General features: G+C 40.7%; 1 pseudogene; it reads right to left on the bottom strand.

Moving 5' to 3' along the window:
• Positions 1-638: 638 nt before the first annotated feature.
• On the bottom strand, positions 639-14,604 carry LOC148022975 (uncharacterized; annotated as a pseudogene).
• Between the last annotated feature and the right edge of the window lie 6,566 nt (positions 14,605-21,170).

Raw genomic sequence — 21,170 nt, 5'->3', positions numbered from 1 at the left:
CCCCCCGCCAAGGGCCGCTTCTGCGGCCCCCGAACCCCATAATAGGGACCCCTTTTAACTCCCTTACCCGCAACTCGATGCAATACACCTCAAGTTGGTACCAGCTTAACCACTCCATCTAACCCAAAGATTAGACCCACAACGGTCACCTTTTTGCCATCCGGTCACATAGACCTCATCTGATATACAAGTCAGGGCTCAACCAATGTCCGGGCTCACATTTGGCTTCTCCTCATAATGGGGACCTTACAACTTTGAGCACCATGGATCATTGGTGGCACCTAATGAGGGTGGGGCATTGATCATATCTAACATATAAAGTCAGGTTTAGCATTACACACATTCTTTTATACATGATACTGGAGGAAGCCGAATATAGTGTCCTTTGTTCAAGAGAACAGTTTGTGTTTTTGAAGAGGATTGGTAAGCTCGAGAAGAATGACCTGTTGATATCTAAGACCTTTGGACGCAATGAGTCTATAGGCATTCGCAGGTGCCTATTGTTGATTTTCTAGTTAGCAAAGTCATCAAAAGCCATTAGTCGTGCGGCGTTGGGCTGACCCCGTTGGAGAGGGAAAACTAAGGCATTTCTAATTCTACTCAAAATTGGCCCTCATAGTGTGGATTTTGCCTATCACTCATCCCAAGCTAGCAGAAATCTTATCTTCAAGTAAGCACATCAACTCCTCCGTCTCCAATTTCAAATAGTCCTCCTCTACATCGAAGGAGCACATGGCAAAATCCACAAAAAAGACGTTCTTACCATCTGGGGAAGCTAGCATATTATTGAAAGACATATCTCCATGTAACACCTCATGAGCATGGATACATTCTAAAGATGTCATTGCCATCCACTTGAGCTTACGATGCATCTTAAGTTGCTCCCTTGTTAAAGGAATACCTCCAACCTCTAGCGCCACCAATCCCATGTATCCACCCCACAATGTTCCATAGGCTTGCAATTGCGGCAACTATCATCTATTTGGTTGCACCCTTACTTGTGTAGGTGGAATTCATTGCTGCTGGGTTATGCCCTTCGGCGTCACCAATTTCCTATCCAATAGGGTCAGCGCAGCGCGGTCAATAGCCGCACGACTGATGGCTTTTGATAACTTTGCTAACTGGAAAATCAACAATAGGCACCTGTGAATGCCTATAGACTCATTGCATCCAAAGGTCCTAGATATCAATAGGCCCTTCTTCTTGGGCTTACCAATCCGTTTCAAAAAAACAAACTATTCTCTTGAACAAAGGACATCATATTCGGCTTCCTCTAGTATCATGTATAAAAGGATCTGTGCAATGCCAAACCTAACTTTATTGCGATCAATTTCTCTGCATGATGACATCAAATCCACCACATGATCTGCATTATCCAACTTCAATTGCCATGGTAGTTTGACTTCAATTGGCAAGCGGCATTGTACAAATATATCTTCAACTGCTACGCTAGCCCTAAAGAGAAAACCATCCCAATCCACATTGGATTTCACACATTTTAGAGATTCTATTTCATTGAGAATAAACTCTATGCCCAATGATGTTAGGGTTAAATTGACAGGCTCAAATATTCACGCTATGAGTGCTGCTCACACATCGTCCTCTTTTGTGATATAGCCATGTTGTAGGAACACCTTTGGATACGACTGTGGTGCAATTTTACTTGCCAAGATTGAGCAAGTTTCTTGACTCCACCATGCCTCGAGAAGTTGCTCGAAACCATCCCATTGTGCAATCTTCAAGGACGTTCTACCACGCCCCATAGGCCTTGTCTTCCCTTTGATCTTCCTGCATTGTGCGGGGAGATAGGCTTCACACAAAAGAGGCTCCAACATCACCTCCTCTAGGTTTGGGAGAGCTATAACTGACAAATCCACACACAAACCCTACAAAGCACCCAAAAAATCCTATTGAGGCAGTATGTAGTTATATGTATTTTATTTTGTTAGCATCAAATCCTGCTCTCAAAAACTCCAATGGCCCTAATCTACATTAACTCACAAAATAATATGCCAGAGCCAAAATCCAAGCCTTGCATATAGTTGCCTTATTTAGATAATCGACAATCCAACGAAGGGAAAAAAAACTTTTCTTTTCCTAAAAGATTTACAATTCTACTAAAGATCTTATTACTAAGGTCTTTGATTGAGTGAGAAGGTCTCTATTTACATGTAAAAGAACCCATATTAAATAAGGAGATGGCACACAATAGAATTCAACCTTAGAATATACAATAAATCACTTTCTCTATTGCTACAATTACGTCATGTAGCTTATAGCAATTGAGCTTCACCACATCTTACATTATATTCTTAACATTCTACATCATGTAGCTTATAGCAATCGAGTTTTACCACATCTTATATCATGCAGCTTACGCTTATGTAAGTGATACCAATTCTTAATTTATTGATGCATTGATACTAATTATTAATTCACTGATGCTAATTACAATCACGATTATTTGTGGTTTTTGTTCTTATAGGATGATATGGCTTACTCTTAATTTGTTGATACTAATTCCTAATTCGTTGATGCTAATTACAAATCATTCTTTCATTCTTATAGGACGACCACAATAAGGGAGAGTATGAAAAAGCCAAGGTTAATTGCAATCAAACTTCATATTTAATGTGTCTCACTCTTAATCAGTGCTTCATATTTAATGTGGTTCACTGTTAATTAGTAATTTATCCATTATTGCAACTTATAGATAATCACATGTTCTTTTAGTTTGATAATTGTTAGTTATTCATTCCAATATCCGTTGAGCGTCTATTAGTCCAACTAATGTTTTGTCGTTCTAGCTAAGGTTCATCTGTCATTCTAGTTGAGTTGAGGTTCGTTTGTTATTTCAATTGATGTTTCAAAATTTTGTTTCTAGCTTATGTTTTGTTTTTCAACAATTGATGATTTTACTATAAGGGATGAGATTAATAGCGATGAAACATAGTGATTTTTTTTTTCATTGTTATTTGTGTCGTAATATAACGAGAAAAAAGCATCAATTTATTTTTAAAAAACATTGCTATTTGCATTGCTATAAAAAAAGTATAAAAATAGTCAGATTATTTTTATCGCAACTACTTTCTATGCTTTCTTTGTTTCAAGACAAGAAAGAACAATGAAAAAGGATTGAAGCAAAAGAAGGACGTGAAGGAGGGAGCATGCAAAGGAGAGAGGACGCAAAGCAAGGAGCTTTCAAGATAGGTATCCTTTTCCTTTGTATTTTCTTGAAATTTCCATGGCTTCTTTGCTTTATTTCTTCAATGTAGTTTGTAGTTTATGAAAGAGAGAGAAAGAAGACAATGAAAATGAATGGATGTTTATATGAATTGATTGCTTCCATGCTTTCATGGAGAGAGAGAGAGAGAGAGAGAGAGAGAGAGAGAGAGAGAGAGAGAGAGAGAGAGAGAGAGAGAGAGAGAGAGAGAGAGAGAGAGAGAGAGAGAGAAGCAAAAGAAAAGGGAGAGAGCTTTCTTTCATGTAAATGATGAAGTGATATAAAGTAGGGTGAGAGGAGTGAGTAAAGAGAGGGTGAGATAAAGAGAGAAAGAGTAAAGAGATAGAGATAGAGATAGAAAGGATAAGGATAAGGATCAAGAGTAAAGAGAGGCTAAGAAAAAGAAATGAAGGTAATAAAGAGATAGAGAAAGAGAGAGAAAGAGATAATATAAATAGAAGAAAAAGTGAGGATAGAGATGATGATGAGGGGAGAGTAAACAAAGGGTGAGAAAGAGAGAGTGAGGATAGAGAGAAGGATGAGAGAATAGAGTAAAGAGAGGGAGAGATAGTGATAGAGAACGAGAGAGAAATTAAAAAGAGAGGGAGACAATAGAGAGAGATTAAGAGGGAGGATAGAGATGAGGATGAGGAGGGAGAGTAAAGAGAGGGTGAGAAATGTAGAGGGAGGTTTAGGGTGAGGATAGAGAAAAGGATGAGAAAAAAGAGTAAAGAGAGGATGTGTGTGTGTGTAAAGAGAGGGTTAGAAACAAAGAGAAGAGTGGAAAGGGGGAGGATAGGGAGGTGGATATATGAGCAGAGAGAGAGTAAAGAGAATGTGATTTCTAGCTATTAGAATTTAGGATAGTGATTTCAACCTATTTAGAGTTAGTTTAATCAGTCCATACTAGGATAGAGTCAACTACCCATTGCTCTCTTTAACCGATGGCTACACTATGCATTGATGCAGGTATCAAAATTACTACACCACACATCATTGTAAGCATAAGTTGTAGTAGTTGATTACTAAACGTGATAGACTACAACAATGGTTCAATATATGGAATCTAATATATTCTTACTTATATTATAGTCAACATGTTTAGAGACAAACCAACATGGTGGGGATCATGAAGCATATCTCAATCAGCTTCTCCCATGTCCATGCACTCAATGGAAGTGGATAATCCATTGGAAACGACATTTAACCATAGAGCATGTGCAGTGCTACAATGAGTTCTAGGAGGAGAAAATCATTGCAAGTTTATCGCTAGATCAGTTGGTGTGCTTCAAGGACCGAGCAAATATCCAACCAACTTGATCCACATCGGCACATTCAAGGGGGTTAGTATGCTCAGAGACATCTATCTCTAGTAGATGTATTTGGCAGTCCACTACCTCGACAAAGGGTACATCAGGTCAACGTCGCTTTATAAGGGGTCTGGTAGTGGAGTTGGGGTAGAAGAGATAGATATGCAAAGACTCCTCAATCTTCATATCATACTCCACGTTGTTCTTTAGGCAGGCTCGAGGGGTGTTGCGGTAGTAGGGATATAGATGTAGTTAGTCCTCGTCAATCTAGCAGACACCATCGCCCCTTTAGTCACACAGCTTATGGATACTGCCTCCTGTGATGTTGAGATTTGCTCAGTTGTTTGTAGCCATGCACTTATGTGTAGATAACTCTTGTTAAGGAGGGTTCTCCAGTGTATAATGTCACTCCACAGTGTACTCCTAGTTAGGAGAAGACCCATATGAAAGTTATCCCATCGGGTTATCTGTACATCATAGACCATCCCATTGGTCATGTGTACATGATTTATTATGAAAAGTGTTTGATGACACAAATGCACGAGTTATGTCAACAAGTGTTGCGCTGTCGAGAGATTTTGTGATTGGCCACAACCGCCGACGTTCTTGCAAGAATCGCAAGATGGAAGATGAGAGAAGAGAATGACACCAAAGAACTCTTTAATTATGAGTAAACTCTATATAATGGAACATCGAGATCCAAGAGATGGATTGGTAATCTCAAATCAAAACAAAAACCCAAAAATATAGTCAAGATGAGGCGGCATCAATGGGCATGAGACACCCCGATAAACAATTTACTCTTTATCCAATAGTCAGCCCACAACGGTGAGTTAACACTCAGATATCCCATGCCCTCCAAAATACATCTTAGCATCTTATATAGAAGCTCATTTCCTTATTTTCCAAACGCAAAAGCTTGCTTTTACCTTTCTTTCCTTGCTTTTTGCTTTTCCTATTTTCATTTTTCTACAGACGCTAAGTAGTCGAAAGTCGAAAATGACACTTTTCGTAGAACGTGTCATTTTCTTTTATCTTTGGGCTTGGACAACTTATTCCACTTAAAATAAGTCATTGTATATATTTGGATCTATTCAAAGTTCTCACATAGTCATTTGAACTTAATATGGGAGTTTTAGACTATTTTAGTAGACCAGTCTGCTTGTTGAAAATCCTGTAAAGATATTTTTCACATTGCCTTAGGTCATGAAGCTCTTGTTTCTATAACTCATAAAATTCCATATATATTGAAGTGGCTTCGGGTTTCTATACATGAATGTGTAGAGCCATGACATCCACCCCCTTTGAACCTACTCATTCTCTGACATGCATCACATATCATCTTTCACCTAGGTCGAACGGCCAAAGAATAATCACCCAAGATATCATGTAATCAAACACTTTGACTCCAGGATCATATATCCGAATACCTGTCTACCTCAGTGGGTAGCTAATCCAAACATCCTCTCCTGGACTGTAAGGTAGGCTATCATCCATGTCATACTTTGTAGATATCCCATACTCTTTTTGCAAGTTTGGAAACATATCACCCCCTCTACCTTTGTAATCTACTCTAAGCACCATAGCATATATCTCTATAGAAGAAGCACCAAGAAAAGAAGCTTTATCTCATACAAGCATAAGCGGAGATGTTGATCCAATGTCTTCTTTGTACTCCTCTTTAACATCTTCAATCTCACGTAGGCATCTCCAAACAAACCAGTTTCTTCAATGATCTCATCATCTTCTGTTTCTTTCACAATAACATCTATGACCTCATGTAAACCACCATCATGAAAGTCAGCATCCACAACTCCAAATTCTGTAAGAGTATCAACATGCAAAGTTCCATCAATAGTTACTATTTATGTAGCATCCACATCTATAAGCACTGTATCAGTGGGTAGATAATCAAATCTAGCATGCGAATCACATGTGTCCTCAAACTCTGTAACATCCATATCCATAAATTCAACATCATCCAACTCTTTTGTATCCAAAATCTTCATATCATCTGCATGCTCTTTCATAATTTCCTCTACATCTATACACTTTCTATCATCAAACTCTTCTATATCCTACGTATGGATGACCTCAGTCAAAACATGAACCGTATTCTTTGTGAAAGCATCCTGCCCTTGCTCTACATGCTCTTCTTTCTACACTTCTTTTTTTTCTCTTGACTCTTTGTGTTCTTCTTACTGTTCATCTTTCTCATCTCTTGGTTCTTTCTATAACATGCCCTTCGCGACTCTTGGCATGTTTATAGCAGCCCTTCGAGAGAGAAATCTAGAAGACGTCGCATGACACTCCCAAGGGATGACACGAGGTTTGCTAACTAGAGTCTCTCGATTCTATCTCGCAATGGAATGTATCCGGCCATTCCCACTAGGATCGACTTGAAGTTCAAATTCCTAGCGTCAAGGTCTTTCTATGAATAATCTCGCGTCGGTCTTCAGATGCTCTACTTTGCGTAGATACACCTGAGCTGAAGCAGATCCATACCGCAGTTGGTTCAAAGAGAATGGGAAACGAGAGTGATGCATCACTCAACCTCCCTACCCATAGGGCATAGTCCCATTCCAGCCCCCTAAAATGGTATGAACTAGGGTTCTAACCTAATAGTCTTCTATGATTAGGATATCTTGTGATAAGCCTCTCGATACTTGGGACCACCCAACCGTAGAATAGATCCGTCGAGGATCACATTCACCCACTTTCCTCGGGGTTTGCTTAGTTATCTAATTACCTACAACACATTATGTGATGACATGAAAAAGCAACTTCCTTAATTAACCCGTTAAGTACAGGTTTATTCACATAATGTTAAGCACTGACACAAAAATAGTAACAAATAAATTCCTTTCAAAGTAAATGTATATATTCCATAATTCAACTGAATACATTCCATATTCTATCCATAGGACGATCCAACCTTCCACAAGGATGCTTGTTATTTTCCCTCCAAGATTCTACCCTTGGACTAGTATTAGGGCCTTACCATCCTATCTTGAGTCACGTAGATTGCTTGAGTAGGACTTGGAGAGGCAAGAGATTTATAGCTAGAGTCCCCCCTAGCATCCGAGCATCCTCCTACAATCAAGCTAATCCTACAGAGAGACCTCTCGTGGCGGTTTCAGGCCACATTCTTGATGTAGTATCCTTAACCCCCTTGGATAGGGTTTAACGGCTAGCTAGGGGTAGGCTACCATGCTTCTTCCAGGTTCAACCGGATTTATTTTACAAGATCCTTACGAGTAATTGAATCAAATAACTCTTTTCCAATCATTGTAACTAAAGTTACGAACACAAGAAATAGTGTAAGTCGATTGCACAAAATACATGCCAAGGTGGAGTCCCTTTCTTGAATGCATTAGCATTTAATCCTCTTATTACTTGCCTTGATATCATCTAAAAGACCCACAATTTCGGGGTAGAAAATACCCTCGATACATCCCTTTTCTCTAGAATGAGAATCCTCACAGTTGAATTTATATTCAATTGGTAACATCCAATAATTATTGGATGGTAATTATTCTAATTCTCAACCTTTAGATTAGGGTTTCTTGTTTTGAGCTCACAAGATCTAGATGATTCAATCTAAGATCCAAATTGATCATTTGGTAACCATTTACCTTCTTAAAAATCCATCAGGGTTTCTAAGTTTGCCCTAGGGTTTCATTCCCTCAAGATTTCATAACAGAAATCTTTCATTCATCTCTCTTGCAAGCCAAGAGTAACCTAAACTCTTCGCAATACTTGAGTAATTGCGAGCATGAAATGACACATCGAGAATTGTCTTTCTTTCATGTGGATACGACATTTGAATTTTTCGCATCGACATTGAGTTATGTTATGGACTAAAATGATACCTCTAAGAGTGTTATTGGACTTATCACGAGCTAATTGCTAGGGTAGAGATCTATGACTGTATTGATTTGATTCTAAGTCAATTTACTATTGTAGCATTAATTGATTCATTTACAATTAAACCCTAACTTTAATACCATCTAGGGATTCACTTAATGAATTCCTTCGTATGATTGAATTTAACAATTTGTATGCACATCTCGAATCTATCTTTTAAGATGAATTTTTGTCATGTAGTGCAACCAAATCTACCTACGATGCCTTGCAAATCAAGATGCAAGATTTTCTTGATTTCATGATACAATGCAAGACTTCCATTCCTTGATAGACTTCCATTCATGATACAATGCTAGACATCCATTCCTTGAAAATTCATTTCAATGAATTTATGCAAGTCATGAATTACGACTTATATTTTTAAGTGCGAAGTACATGAATCCATCATGCATCATATAAATGTAAGCTAACTTTCTTTAATGGTTTATTAGATGCAATCCTTTGCAAGAACTTGTATATTTACATATCAGCAATGTAAGATGCATTCGCAAAATTTGTTCTTACTAATCATCTTAGTATTGTAATCAACCCATAATTAACATGACCATCATGAATTAGATTCAAACCTATGCATCTACCTTTCAATTTATACAATTTATACGATGCAAAAGTATGATTCTTTTCCATGATAATTACGATCTATTGTTCCATTTATAGGATAAGGCATCGTAGTGGTATCTAGGTTTGGAGTGACAAGTTGGTAATTACACCCGATAGCCCATTCGTGTTTGCAGTGGCATCTTTGCCCAAACCCCCTTCCATGGTTGTGGCCTTCCTAGCCATTTGGGAGAATCTGCGCTTTGGGGCCATTCTTGCGATTGGAATGCGAAGCTGGAGGAAGGAATAGATTCGAAAAGATCATGATTCGAAAGAAGATAGTGATATCGGTGATTACAAAAGAGCTGCGAACAATCTCCCGCCTTCTCTTTTCTTGGTGCAGTCCTTTTTGCAGGAATTTCCTGCAACTTTGCTTTGAATCCAACAACCTTTTGCCCAAATAGAAGGGTAGATGATAGTAAATTTGTGGGAATAGCGGAGGGAGGGTATATGTGACCTCCCTCTAAGAGGAGGGGAGGAAACTTCTAGAATCTTCTCTCTCTCTCTCTCTCTCTCTCTCTCTCTCTCTCACTCTCTCTCTCTCTCTCTCTCTCTCTCTCTCTCTCTCTATCTGTGTAGCATGCCGGGGCATCCTCCTTTGTTGCGATGGGAGGAAGTTTTATAATGGGGGAGGTAGCTTTGGGGGGGGGGGGGGTGGTGGTGGTGGTGTCTCACCCCACCCACCACCCATTAGCGTATGCATGGGGGCGGGAGAGTCCTTGGCCCCCTAGGTGGCTGACGGTCTAGACAAGATGGCCGGGGGGGTGGTAGGCCACGTGGCCTCCCCCCTCATCATCATCATCTTCATTATCTTCTCTTCTCCCCTTGCCCCTTGTTCGGCGTGGATAGGGGGGGAGGAGATTTAAAAAATTGCCTTCTTTGAAAAAAAAAACCTTTTTAAAGAGCCTCCTCAAGGCTTGTTTGTGTGCATGGAAGGGAGTGCAGACCAAGAGATGAAGATTTAACCATTTTTGGCCCAGTATGTTACATCCTCTCCCCCTTAGAGGAATCCTCCATCAACTCAATCCAAACCCTTTGCATCAATCTCAATGTTTTTCCTTTGCTGTCAAACTCTGGAGGTTTGACTTACATGAGAAGGAGCTTCTTCTCTTGAGCCTCGGCAAGACCTGAGAACTGGTGCGCACCCTTGAGGTGGCATGCAAATGGTTAGGTTAGCATATCTTTGCTTTGATCACCTAACATAAACATTTCCACTCTCTACTCTAATTACACAACTCAGTGTTTTGCTCTGATACCAGCTGTAACGTGCCTGACTCTTGACACATCTATAGCAGCCCTTCAAGAGATAAATCTAGAAGACATTGCCTGGCACTCCCAAGGGATGACACGGGGTTTGCCAACTAGAGTCTCTCGAGTTTGCCTTGCAACGGAACGTATCCAACCATTCCCACTAAGATCGAATTCCTAGCAGTCAAAGTCTTCCTATTAGCAATCTAGCATCGGTCTTCAAATGCTCTACTTTGTGCAGATACACTTGAACCAAAGTGGATCCATACCGCACTTGGTTCAAAGAGAATGGGAAGCAAGAGGGATGCATCACTCAACCTCTTTTCCCATAGGGCATAGTCCCATTCCGACCCCCTAAAATAGTATAAACCAAGGTTCTAACCTAATAGTCTTCTACAATCAGGATATCTTGTGAAAAGCCTCCTGATACTTGGGACCACCTAGCCATAGAATGGACTCGTCCGAGATCACATTCACTCGCTTTCTTAGGGTTTGCTTAGTTATCTAATTACCTACAACACATTATGTGATGACATGAAAAAGCGGCCTCCTTAATTAACCCGTTAAGTAATGGTTCATTCACATAATGTTAAGCACTGACACAAAAATAGTAGCAAACAAGTTCCTTTTAAAGTAAATGTATATATTCCAGAATTCACTGAATACATTCCATATTCCATCCAAAGGATGATCCAATGATCCACAAGGATGCTTGTTATTTTCCCTCCAAGATTCCGGCCTTGGACTAGTAGCAGGGCCTCAAGATCCTATCTTGAGTCACATAGATTGCTTGAGTAGGACCCGGAGACAAGGGATTTACAGCTAGAGCCCCCTAGCACCTGAGCATCCTCCTACAATCAAGCTAATCCTACATAGAGACCTCTCATGATGGGTTTGGTCCACATTCTTGGTGCGGTATCCTTAACCTCCTTGGATAGGGTTTAGCGGTTAGCTGTGGGTAGCTTAGCACACTTCTCCTAGGTTCAACCTGATTTATTTTACATTATCCTTATGAGTAGCTAAATCAAACAACTCTTTCCCAATCATTGTAACTTTAAGTGTAAGGTGATTGCACAAAATACATGCCAAGGTGGATTTCCTTCCTTGAATGCATTAGCATTTAATCCTCTTATTACTTGCCTTGATATTATCTGGAAGACCCAAGCTTTGGGGTAGAAAATACCCTCGATAATCCCTTTTCTCTAGAATGAGAATCCTCGTAGTTGAATTTATCTTCAATTAGTAACATCCAATAATTCCTAGATGGTAATTTTCCTAATTTTCAACCTTTAGATTAGGATTTCTTGTTTTGAGATCGTAAGATCTAAATGATTCAATCCAAGATCGAAATTGATCATTTGGTAACCATTACCTTCTTAGAACTCTATCAAGGTTTCTAAGTTTGCCCTAGGATTTTGTTCCCTCAAGATTTCATGATAGAAATGTTTCATTCATCTCCCTTGCAAGCCAAGAGTAACCTAAACCCTTCACAATCTTTGAGTAATTGTGAGCATCCAATGACACATTGAGAGTTGTATTTCTTTCATGTGGATACAACATTTGAATTTGCTGCATCGGCACGAGTTATATCATGGTCTAAAATGATACCTCTAAGAGTGTTATTGGACTTATCGCGAGCTAATTGCTAGGGTAGAGATCTATGATCATATTGTTTTGATTCTAAGTCAACTTATGATCATAGCATTAATTGATTCATTTACAATTAAACCCTAACTTTAATACCATCTAGGGATTCCCTTAACGAATTGTTTCTTACAATTGAATTTAACAATTTGTATGCACATCTCAAATTTATCTTTTAAGATGTAGTGCAACTAAATCTACATACGATGCCTTGCAAATCAAGATGCAAGATTTTCTTGATTTCATGATACAATGCAAGACTTCCATTCCTTGAAAATTCATTTCAATGAATTTGTGCAAGTCATGAATCGTGACTTACATTTTTAAGTGCAAAGTACATGAATCCATCATGCATCATGTAAATACAAGCCTAACTTTCTTAAATGGTTTATTAGATGCAATCCTTTGCAAGAGCTTGTATATTTACATATCAACAATCTAAGATGCATTTGCAAAATTTGTGCATACTAATCAACTTAGTACAACAATCAACGCATAAATGTTAAACAACCCATACATCATGAATTAAATTCAACCTATGCATCTACCTTTCAACTCATACAATTTGTACGGTGCAAAAGTATGATTCTTTTCCATGATAATTACAATCTACCATTCCATTCATAGGACAAGGTTTTGTAGTGGTACCTGGGTTTGGAGTGACGAGTTGGTATTTTCACCCGATAGCCCATTCGTGTTTGTAGTGGCATCTTTGCTCGAACCCCCTTCCATGGCTGTGGCCTTCCCAGCCATTTGGGAAAATCTACACTTTGGGGCCATTCTTGAGCTTAGAATGCAAGGCTGGAGGAAGGAATAGATTCGAAAAGATCACGATCCGAAAGAAGATAGTGATATCAATGATTATGAAAGAACCCACTGAACGATCTCCCACCTTCTCTTTTCTTGGTGCAGTCCTTTTCGCAAGAATTTCCTACAACTTTGCTTTGAATCCAACAACCTCTTACTCAAATAGAAGGATAGATGATAGTAAATTTGCAAGAATAGAGAAGGAGGGAGGGTATATGTGAGATCCCTCTAAGAGGAGGAGAGGAAACTTCTAGAATCTCTCTCTCTCTCTCTCTCTCTCTCTCTCTCTCTCTCTCTCTCTCTCTCTCTCCCCATCTATGTAGCATGCTGAGGCATCCTCCTTTGTTGCGATGGGGGGAGGGAGGAGGCTTTATAATGGGGGAGGTGGTATGGGGTGGTGGTGGTGGTGTCTCACCCCACCCATCACCCGTCAGCGTATCCATGTCGGTGGGGGAGTCCTTGGCCCCCCAAGTGGCCTACGGTCAGGACGAGATGGCCACCGAGGGGGGGGTAGGCCATGTGGCCTCCTCCCCTCATCATCATCATCTTCATTATCTTCTCTTCTCCCCCCCCCCCCCCCCCCCGCCACCTGTTCGGCATGGACAAAGGGGAGGAAATAAAAAAAGTTGCCTTCTTTTAAAAACAAGTCATTTTTAAAAAACCTCCTCAAGGCTTGTTCGTGCATGTGGAAAGGAGTGCAAACCGAGAGAGGGAGATTCTAGAAGTTTCCTCCCCTCCTCTTAGAGGGAGGTCACAAGGACCTTTCCTCCTTCACTATTTTTGCAAATTTACTATCATCTACCCTTCTATTTGGGCAAGAGGTTGTTGGATTCAAAGCAGAGATGTAGGAAATTTGTGCAAAAAGGAGAGCACTAAGAAAAGAGAAGGTAGGATATCATTCGGTCAAAGTTGGTTCTTTCGTAATCACTGATATCACTATCTTCTTTCGAATCGTGATATTTTTGAATCTATTCCTTCCTCCAACCCTACATTCCAAAGCTTTGCCAAGGGGGTGATGCTCGCTCTCCTTCTCCTTGTTGCCGTGGCTGTGTCTGAGGGGCTACTTGCTGCCCCCCTATCGTCTCCCTCTCTATTGTCTCTGGACCCGTGTAAAGCCATCATCATCCACTTATGGACCTGTCAGCGAAGCCGCCTTAGCTCTGAAGCACACACACTCTACTACTAGTTGTCCAAAGTCATGGCAACGTAGGCACTACTTGGCTGCCCAATCACAATGACCTGCTGCCTGAAGGAGTGTCCGCCTGCCTCAATCTCTAGAAATTGTGGTATATTCTTTGTCTCTTTTACTACCACCCGTACCTTTGGGACTTCTACGACTGTCATTGTGTCTGCGAAAGAGGCGGCAATGATAGTGCCAAAGAGCCGTCCAAAGTCTTCCACAAGCTGGTAATACTCTATCACTAGTCCAAGGAAGAGTAGGGTGATCGGGTGTTTTAAGGAAATTGTTTTGGAGCGTGAATGCCTCCACTGTGAAGCCATTGTACCAAGAAACCATATGGATGACCCCCCTTCTGGAGGCATAGGGTGAGCTAGCCAATAGCTCCCATGTTGTGTTTGCTGAGGTGAGTCATACCATGAAGATCTCTTGACCCTTTAGAACCGCCTCCACTATCTGCGTTGTGCCGATGCACAGGGTGGAGTGAACCCAATCCCGAAGTTGGGCCTGAGATGGGGAGCGTCCTACTACCTGACCAAATATTGTTATTTCTTTAAGCTCTAGCTTTGTGGCACGGATGGCTAAGAACTGTTCCTTAGAGAGGATGATGCGTAAGGTGTTTGACTGGGGGCACTCACAGAATGCATCAGCATTTGACCGGAGGTTTCCATTGCGTGGGGGGGAGGGCTGATGGCTGGGGGGGCGTTTTGGGGAATGCTTTTTACACAGTGGAGGAGGTGTTCGACACTACTGTAGGCCGGCTCGCAAAGGGACACTACATGTGCTAGGTTTGTCGGACAGGACCGACGGGCCGCAGTACGAAAAAAGGCATAGGGATAGGCAATGAAGGCGGGGGGCTAGGGCGGAGGGACAGGGAGTCAGATCCTCAGACGGGAGGACATGGGGAATTCAAGCAAGGGGAGTTGGCAACGAGGGGGGTCAGGTGAGGGAGAGCAGGCGGCATGGCTGAGGCAGAGGAGTCGGGGCACACTAGGGAGTAGGTGGAGTGGTGGTGAGCAGAGGCAGAAATGGCATTGGGGGGTCATGCTAGGGGGAAGGTGGGGGAGAGTAGAGCAGAAGGTGGGGGAGATGGTGGGGAAGTAGTGGGATAGAAGGCGAGGGGAGTTGGTGTGATGGCAGGGGTGGAGCAGCAGCGCATGCGAGGACAGTCTTCGATTACTCTTCGAGCCTTTGCTCGCTTGCCTCAGGATAATTCCTTATTGTTATAGTGTGCTCTTTCTCTCTTTGAAAGCATTCCAAAACACACTATTCACAACATTTTACAACTAGGGTACCTAGGTTATAAAAATTTTCTCACAACCTTCTCACAAACCCTCCTTGAAGCCAAGGTCTATATAGTCATTGACTTAATGGTCAAGAAACCCTAGGTTTCTCATCTTAATCCGCATGGCCCATACCCTGACACTAAACTATGTAGTTCTACTTCACCTTGAATCTCCTCTTGCATGGTGCTAAACATAGAATGTACAATCCATGTATGACTAGATGGTAGTGGATTGGACCATGTCCATCGCTAGGGTTCTTCTAGGATTTTCCTCTTGTTCCTCTACTTGAACACTCAAGGATGCTCATGAGCATGGACGGTCATCCTTACGTAGGCTAGGATCTATAGGGTTCTTGATCCAATCTAGATAATCCATAGGGTGATTGAGCATCCAAAAGCAATAGTTCCCTAAGAAAACCCTAAGTTCTTCTAACTCTTCCTGACAATGCCAATAGAAGGTTTGGAATATCCACCACCACTCATTCCCTCTTAGTACAAAGTGCAAACGTTGTTCCCATCCCACTATCCGTCCTTTGAAATACTCCTTGTGGAGAGTATCACTCTCTATGCCAGGGAGTAATTTTCTTATGAGAAGATGGTGTTTAGATGTCTAAAAATTAAGAACCCCCAAGGGTTTTCTCAGTCTTGACACTATCACATAGAAGGTCCAGAGTCTCTCAAGGTCTTCAATGTTACAGGTCATTTATGAACTTGTGATGCTTCTTGCCTTTGGTGTTTTGAAGCCTAGACATCCCTTCATTTTGATATAACCTTTTTTGTTTTTGTTTTTGTTTTATTTTTTCATTTGTTTCCCTTAGGTCAATGCACACCAAATAGATCCTAATTTCTTTTATGGCAAAAAGAGTAGGTATGTTGTCTAACAATTCCTAAGGTGACACCCCTTAAAAACAAACACAAGGATCAGATGAAAGACATATGTACACAAGCTTAACAAGTGTCATAAGGCCAAAAAAATTCAGAATTTCTCTTTATACGTACACACCATGTATTTTCCTTTAACTATTTAGAATTCAATAGACACGACGATGCTTAAGGACTCGGTCTTTTCTTGAATACTTTCAAAGGCAAAGACTCCCTTCTAAGAAACTATTGCTTTCAAAGTGTGACTTTCGATTGAACAACCGCTTTGATTTTGGTCAATTATCAAATAGGGCACTCAAAATTTACCTTGCCCTTTTAGCAAGACTCTCAATACATAGTATTTCAAAATCACGACTTTCTTTGGTGGGAACAAACTTCATATGAATATGTGAGTGAGTATTTCTTGTGCTTCTAAGTTTATTTTCATAAGAAAACAACATCATTTAATTTTAGCCAACACCAACGAAATGAGATTTCTCAACACTTCCAAGATATAGAACAATTACATATCTACAGAAGTAGCTTCATGACCAAGCACTTAAATCAAGACTTCTATAAAGTTAATATGTGTGGCCATGCCTACTAAATTTCAAAGACTGCCAAGGCCCAACATCACTTTTTGGACCAAACAACATGATAAAAAATCTCCTTTATATTCCTCACTTTATCATCATCAATAGATATTCAACAATTCAAGCATAAACAAAACTCATCACTAGATCTTGCAAATGAGGACTGTGCTCTCTAGGCGTACTGAAGACTATGCTCTTCAAGCTTTCTTTTGAACTGGCCACTTCTACAAGAGGATTCGGCCTGCTCCTCATGCATGTGGTGCACCTCCTGACCCGGTCATTCTTATCACCAGTTCCATGCAATCCTTCAACCCTTGCATACTAATGTTGCCAACCTTAATAGTTACTCCTGCAGCTCTTTTGCACCCCTAACGTTGTTAGTCATGATCAATTCAAGGAGAATATTATGATATAAGTGTTGTAGTTCCTCTCATGTGTAAGATTTTAAATGATCCACCACCTTCAAGCTGCTTTGTATAGTCCACCACTTTTGTTCCTTGAGGTATCATGGCTACATCAGACTAGCATTGAGCAGACGATGAAAAATATCACCAAAACCGGCTAATACGAATGATAAAAAGTGCAATTGCTAGAGTTGCTCCTCACAGCACTGGCGGTTCTTCCTCCATGAAAGCTAAAGCAATCTTTATTGAGCAACTACCCTGTATTAATCACCTTCCTGTAATTGAGCAACTACCCTTTGATCCTTATGTGCTACTACTGACACAACTAAAATATTATCTTATGATGCTTTGAATTTGAAGGATGAGATTTTCAAAGTGTGCCCCATGAATGCTTTTCTAGTTGCATTTTATGATATCTGATCAGGTCAGGAGAATAGCGACAAAACATAGCATGGATATCCCAGTTGAAGGACTCTACAAGTGTGTCTTCAAGCAACACTCGGCTCTGATGCTTCTCCATTGAGATGGGCCTTGATTCCTCCTCCTTCTTGACCTGGTAGCCTCACCTCCCCCTTTTTGGAAATAAGCCACATGTACATCAAGGAAGACCTCATTCTCACATGCATGCCACCACAACTCATTGAGCTTCCTTGTCTCCTCATTCCTTCATTCCCAAGAAGTGGCAATACTCCACTTGATTTCTTAAAGGTTAAGGCCTTCACTTTTTGGAAAAATGCAATCCACACTTTGAGTCTTTGAGCCCTTTAAACTGTATTCTTCTTCCCTTGACCCACATGGTGCCTCCTCTTCATCAACCTCATGGGCATCCTGAGTCTGCTTCTTCTTGTGTATGTGTTATGCAATGAACCCTTCCTACATGGAAAACATGTTGAAATAAACTCTTTTATGACCAATAGTTCACGTAAAAAATAGGTGCACTCCAAGAATTGATGCATGCATACAATCACATGATGAAAATGCACAACAATATTGATGAGTGATAATATAAGTGCCTATTCCCTTTGAGGTGAGGTGCCCATGCACATGCATTATGCAATTAAAGTTTCTTGTAGCCTTTATATCTTAACCTTGCCGCTTGATGATATAAATCTCCTTGCCACCCAATGCCCACTCACGAAAACACTCGAACAAGGTGGCCATATGTAGAGAGCCACATGATCCCCTTGCTCACAGTTGGTGGAGTCCTACACGGCCCTTGTGTGCCTATTCAAAAGAATACCATGCATTGATGTACAACATCTCAATCACACATGACAAGGAAATGGATGCATTTTTAGGAAATTCCATGCAATCATCATTCAATGCTTCACAAGGGGATATGCTTGCATTGGAAAAAATTATGCCTAATTAAGGTGCTTTAGTGCTCTATGCAAGATGCATACATAAAAGGTTCTTTCATTATGGATGATCCTTAGGTCCTCATCTCACCTCTCGGTATTGAAAATATGTCTCCTCTCATCCCTCCACTTTTCATATCCCTCAATAGCTTGGCCATATGTAGTGAGCCAAGAAAAATAAGCTTTCTCACATCGATGGAGGCCTTCCCAACCCTCGTCTCACCACCCTCCTTACCCTCTCATGCCAGGGATCCTAATGAGTGAAAGATTGACTCATGTGTACGTGCAAGAGGTGTGTGCACAATAGAGGGTGCGTGCTCAAGTGCTCATGTAGCTAAGTTTTACTAGGTATAGCCCTAGCAGGCCTCATTCCATGTGGTGAGATTGATGGTGCAAATGTGTGTTGATCCATGTCCAATGGCATGGAAATCATTGAGCAATAAGGGTGTAAGAGGCCCCAATGTATGTGGGGAATAACATGTGCATGTGTAGAGTTCTTGTGTGCCAAACCCACTGGTGTGCAAGATGATTATAAGTTCAAGAACTTTTACCTTTTCCTTTGATCATATGGTTCAACCTTTCATTTGTTTCTCTTTGGTCCTATGTCAAACACAACTTCAAATAAGGTTATATATACATGAGATAATATAAAACACAACAACACAAACATGATGCAGGATCCTTGTTTTATTTCTAATTTTTTACAAAAGAATGCACAACAATCAAGGCACACTATACACAAAAAGTACAGCGTGTCTTTGGTTATGAGGCTTTCTACCACATACCCAAGGAAAAACCCAATAAGCTGGATCTTAAGTCAGTGAAATGCATCTTTCTTGGTTATGGATATGTAGGTGAGATGGGCTATCGCCTATAGGATCCGCACACTCGAAATGTCATCCACAGCCATGATATTGTTTTCCATGAGTAGAAGATGCATAAGTAGCCTAAGTAGGAGTTGAGGTATGCAAGGTGATATTTCAGGAGGAGCCTCCTACTCCCATATAGCTAGCTAGAGAGCTTGCAATCAATCTAAAATAGATTGTATAGGCCCCACAGCCTGTATTGAGATGGTCTATTAGACATAGACATGTGCCTGACGATAGGTTTGAGCCCTCTAAGTATTACATTATGGTGGCAGATTTTGGTGAGCCCCTCACTTATGAGGAGGCCATGTGTAGATGTGATAGTCACTCTTGGGAGAGGACCATGCAATCAAAGTATGATTCATTGCAAAAAAAACCATACATGGGATTTGGTTTCTTTGCCCAATAGGAAACATGCATTTCCATACAAGTGGGTGTACAAGTTGAAGAGTATCCCTGGAATTTTAAGTAGGAACATGGTGTTGACTTTGATGAGTTCTTTTCTCTTGTAGTCAAGATGATTACCCTACACTTGGTATTAGCCTTGGTTTCTCAGCATGATCTAGATCTTACGTAGGGACTTGCATAAGGATATCTACATGCAATAGTCTAAGGGCTTTCAAGAAAACAACAGGGAATATTTGGTGTGCAAGTTACGAAATAGCCTTTATGGCCTTAAGTAGGCAGCTACGGAATGGTTTCACAAATTCGATGCTTTCATACATTCACAAGGATACACCCATAGTGATATGGATTCGTGCCTATATAGAAGAAGGCTCGTGATGGCAGTCTTATTATCTTGGTACTCTATGTGGTTGATATGTTGATCATTGGGAGAGCTCATGATGAGTTGGATGCTTTGAAAACTCAACTCAATAAGAACTTTGAGATGAAGAACATGGGACAAACCTCATATATTCTTGGGATGTGCATTACACATGATCACCTTAAGGGGCTCCTTTACTTATCATAGGAGTACATCCAGAAGGTCCTTGAGCCGTTTTATATGTTGGATATATTAAACCTATTTATTGTTCTTTACCTCCTTGTGTGATGGTTAGTCAAGTCAATGTTCACAGTCATATGAGTAGAAGGTCGAGATGGCCAAGATCCCTTATGCATCTACAGTGGGCAGTTTGATATATGCCATGATAGCAACTTGCCCTGGCATGGCACTTGTAGTGGGAGTTATGGCACGCTATATGGCTACACCTGGTCAGCGATATTGGGATGATGTGAAAAGTATCATGAGGTACCTGAAAGGCACTGAAGCTATGTGCATTTGCTATGGTAGCCAAGATACAAGAGCCATGGGATACAGAGACTTTGATTATGCAGGACATGTAGACAATAGGAAGTCCACCTATAGCTATGTCTTCACCTTTGTTGGAGGTGATGTTTCTTGGATATCCAAGGTGCAAAAATGCACCACCTTGTCTACCATTGAGGATGAGTATGTTGTAGCTACTGAGGCTTGCAAGGAGGCCCTATGGTTAGGCCGCCTTGGCATAAGTGATGTGGTCCTTACATTGCATTCGGATTCTATGAGTGCTATTTAGCTGGCCAAGAATCCGGTCTTCCATGTGAAGATGAAGCACATTGAGGTGCATTATCATTTATTTGGGAGGTGGTAGAGGACAAGTCTGTTGAGCTTGTCAAGATCTCCACTCACAAGAATCATGTAGATTTGCTCACTAAAAGTCTCTCAATGGAGCGTTTTGCCTTAGAAAGATTATGGGTGTTGGGTGAGATGACATCTATTCCTCATCCTATTGTACTTTATGTAGATGTTGTATTTTGCTTTTTCCTTTCACTTCTCACTCCAAGCATATTCTCCTTTAAATGGGAGATTGTTGGGGGTAAAGGCACC

This window comes from Lygodium microphyllum, chromosome 16 (assembly GCF_053477565.2).
Source record: "Lygodium microphyllum isolate KBCC chromosome 16, Lygodium_microphyllum_v1.1.10, whole genome shotgun sequence".
In the NCBI taxonomy this organism is placed as follows: domain Eukaryota; kingdom Viridiplantae; phylum Streptophyta; class Polypodiopsida; order Schizaeales; family Lygodiaceae; genus Lygodium; species Lygodium microphyllum.
This window is presented reverse-complemented; position numbering and strand designations above follow the sequence as displayed.